The 3,733-nt window shown below is 56.5% G+C and overlaps 1 long non-coding RNA gene across 5 annotated transcripts; it reads right to left on the reverse strand.

The window, feature by feature from the left end:
* Positions 1-1,695: 1,695 nt before the first annotated feature.
* On the reverse strand, positions 1,696-3,401 carry LOC108445094. 5 transcript variants are annotated; one of them, XR_001859845.1, is made up of 3 exons: positions 3,126-3,401; positions 3,050-3,088; positions 1,696-2,974 (listed from the first exon to the last, which is right to left on the reverse strand). It is a non-coding gene; the product is annotated as an uncharacterized LOC108445094 (long non-coding RNA). The 5 variants fall into 5 exon arrangements; XR_001859847.1 differs by adding an exon at positions 2,986-3,022 and having other exon boundaries at positions 1,696-2,950; positions 3,076-3,401; XR_001859844.1 differs by having other exon boundaries at positions 1,696-2,375; positions 2,426-3,022; positions 3,076-3,397.
* Positions 3,402-3,733: the final 332 nt, after the last annotated feature.

Here is a 3,733-nt window from a genome sequence, read left to right on the forward strand (position 1 = left end):
ATGCCCAGGCGCTTCTTGAGGCGCCGCAGCAGCGAGCGCACCCAGGTGTTGATGCGCTCGCCCAGGCTCTGGAACATCACCAGCGTCAGGGGGATGCCCAGCAGCGCGTAGAGCATGCAGAAAACCTTCCCGCCGTCCGTGCTGGGCGCCGCGTGCCCGTAGCCTGGGGAGAAGGGAGAGAGGGATCGGATCCGTGCTGCCGGTGGGAATCGCGAGTGGGGAAAGGGCGCTCGGAAGCGCGGGAGTGGCGGAATCCCGGAATGGTTTGGGTGGGAGAGGAGATTAAAGCTCATCCCGATCCAATGCTGACACCTGGCAGCATCCCAGGGTGCTCCAGCCTGGCCTTGGGCACTGCCAGGGATCCAGGGGCAGCCACAGCTTCTCTGGGAATTCCAGCCCAGACGGGCATTCCTTCCCCAGCCCAAGCTCCCCTTTCCCACTGGGAAGCCATTCCCTGCCTCCTGCCCCTCCAGCCCTTTCCCAAATCCCAGCTCTCCTGGAGCCCCTTTAGGCTCAGGAAGGGGCTCCAAGGATTCCCTGGATCTTTCCCTTCTCCAGGTGAACATTCCCAGCTCTCCCAGCCTGGCATTGGATCCATCCCCATCCTGACTCCTCTCCAAGAAAGAGTTTCAGGAACGAGGGGCTTCACTTGGAATCTCAGGACTCCAGGAAGGGTCTCCCTTCCCTTCTCCTCCCTTTTCCCATCCCCGACTTCCACAAAGATCCCTCTGGAAGGATTCTGAGTCTCCTTTAGCATGGAATCCTGGAATGGTTTGGGGGGGAGGGAGAGACCTCAAATCCCACCTCGTTCCAACCCCGACACCTTCCACTCTCCCAGGCTGCTCCAAGCCCCATCCAGCTTTTCCTTGGACACTCCCAGGGATCCAGGGGACAGCCACAGCTTCCCTGGGAATCCTGTGCCAGTGACGATGTTTGGATGGACCCCTGGCTTTGGCCACTGGAGATCCCACTCCCCAAAATTCCCATCCCAGAGCCGCGGAGATGGGGAGATCGGGAATTCTGGCGGTCTCGGGGGCCAAGGGCTCCGTTTGTGCTCTGTCAGCCCCGCCCTGCCCCGTCCCGGTGTCCCAGTTCCCGCCATCCAGGGGCTGCATCCGCATCCAGCCCCGGCAGCCGCTGCGCTCCCGTAATCCCTCGACGCTGCAGATGGGATTTATCCCGCTCCGTGCCGGCGGATCGGCGCTCCCGGATGGATCCCGGGATGGCCTGGCCAGGGCCAGCTCAGGCCTTGGGATGGGGGTGGCAGGAACCCGCTGTTCCTCTTTTCCTGTCCCTTTTCCTGTCCCTGTCTTCCTTTTCCTTTTCCATCCCTTTCCAATCCCTTTCCAATCCGTTTCCCTTTCCTTCTCTTTCTTCCTTTCCCTTTCTCTTTCTTCTTTCTCATTTTTCTCTTTTCCTCCTTTTCCTCCTTTTTCTCCTTTTCCTTTTCTGTTCCTTCTCCTTTTCCTCCTTTCCCTTTGTCTTCCCCTTTCCTTATCTTTTTTCTTTCCCTTTCTCTTTTTCCTTTTCTTCTTTTTCTTCTTTCTTTCCTTTTCCTTTCCATCCTTTTCCCTGTCCTTTCCCCTTTTCCAATTCCCTTTTCCTTTTCTTTCTTACTTTCCCTTTTTCTGTTTTTCATTTTCCTCCTTTCCCTCTTTTCCCTTTCTCTTTTTCCCTTCCCCCTTTTCTCTTTCCTTTCCACTTCCCTCTTTTCCCTCCCCCTCTCCCTTTCCCTTTCCCAGGAAACCTGGGAGCAGACAGGAGCAGAGGCTGCCCGGGAGACTCCAAACCCTTCCCTGGGACTCGGAGCATTCCTGGGACAGGCCCTGGGCCCCTTTTCCAAGGCCTATCCCAGACCAGTCCCCCAAACCCTTGGGAATGCCGAGAGCAGCTCATCCGGCCCCTGTCCCTAATCCCGACCCTGTGTCCCCGTCGCTGCCACCCTGGGGGGGAACAAGGATTGAGCTGGAGCGAGGGGAAAACCGGGATCATGGGATCTCCTCCAGGGAGGGGCTGCCATGGGATCGTCTCTGTGGGAGACAGGGAGGGATGGAATCGGCAGAGAGGGAATCAACGGAGAGGGAATCGATGGAGAGGGAATCAGTGGGAAGGAATCCATGGAGAGGGAATCGATGGAGAGGGAAACAACAGGGAGGGAATTGATGGAGAGGGAATCAGTGGGAGGGAATCGATGGGAAGGAAATGATGGGAGGGGATTGATGGGAGGGAATCGATGGAGAGAGAGCAACGCCTGAGAGAGGCACCTGAGAGCATCTCTGGGGAGCAACACCTGAGCATCACCAAAAAACATCACCTGGGACATCACCTGAGAGCATCACCAAGAACATCAGTGGAGAGCATCACCTGAGCATCACCTGAGAGCGTCATCCGGACATCCCTGAAGAGCAGCACCTAAAATCATCACCTGAGCATCACCTGAGAGCATTCCCTGAGACCACCACCAGAAAACATCACCTGAGAGAGAGCATCACTGGAGAGCATCACCTGAGCATCACCTGAGAAACAGCTGAGAGCATCAGCTGAGAGCATCAGCTGAGCATCACCTGAGAAACACCTGAGAGCATCACCTGAGAGCATCACCTGAGAGCATCACCTGAGAAACACCTGAGTGCATCACCTGAGAGCATCACCTGAGCATCACCTGAGAAACACCTGAGAGCATCACCTGAGCATCACCTGAGAAACGCCTGAGAGCATCACCTGAGAGCATCACCTGAGAGCATCACCTGAGAAACACTTGAGAGCATCACCTGAGAGCATCACCTGAGAGCATCACCTGAGCATCACCTGAGAAACACCTGAGAGCATCACCTGAGCATCACCTGAGCATCACCTGAGAAACACCTGAGAGCATCAGCTGAGAGCATCACCTGAGCATCACCTGAGAAACACTTGAGAGCATCACCTGAGAGCATCACCTGAGCATCACCTGAGAAACACCTGAGAGCATCACCTGAGCATCACCTGAGAAACACCTGAGAGCATCAGCTGAGAGCATCACCTGAGAAAAAAAAAACTTGAGAAACACCTGAGAGCATCCCCTGCGAGCATCACCTGCGAGCATCACCTGCGAGCATCGCCTGAGAGCATCATTGGAGCATCACCTGAGAAACACCTGAGAGCATCCCCTGAGAGCATCCCCTGAGAGCATCACCTGAGCATCACCTGAGAGCATCCCCTGCGAGCATCGCCTGCTCCTCGTGTGCTCCCTGCTCCTCCCTCGTGTCCCTTCCCTGTTCCTCGTGTCCCTTCCTGCCCCTTCTGTCCCTCTCCATGCTCCTCATGTCCCTTCCCTGTTCCCCATGTCCGTCTCACTCCTTGTGTCCCTTCCCTTGCTCCCTGTGTCCTTTCCCTGTTCCCTGTGTCCATCTCTCCCTGTTCTCTGTGTCCATCTCTCCCTGCTCCCTGTGTCCTTTCCCTGCTCCCTGTGTCCTTTCCCTGCTCCCTGTGTCCATTTCTCCCTATTCCCTGTGTCTCTCTCTCCCTGTTCCCTGTGTCCCTCTCTCCCTGCTCCCTGTGTCCATCTCTCCCTGCTCCTTGTGTCCTTTCCCTGCTCCTTGTGTCCTTTCCCTGCTCCCAGTGTCCATCTCTCCCTGCTCCCAGTGTCCATCTCTCCCTGCTCCCAGTGTCCATCTCTCCCTGCTCCCAGTGTCCATCTCTCCCTGTTCCCTGTGTCCATCTCTCCCTGCTCCTTGTGTCCTTTCCCTGCTCC

This window comes from Corvus brachyrhynchos, unplaced genomic scaffold (assembly GCF_000691975.1).
Source record: "Corvus brachyrhynchos isolate BGI_N302 unplaced genomic scaffold, ASM69197v1 scaffold222, whole genome shotgun sequence".
In the NCBI taxonomy this organism is placed as follows: domain Eukaryota; kingdom Metazoa; phylum Chordata; class Aves; order Passeriformes; family Corvidae; genus Corvus; species Corvus brachyrhynchos.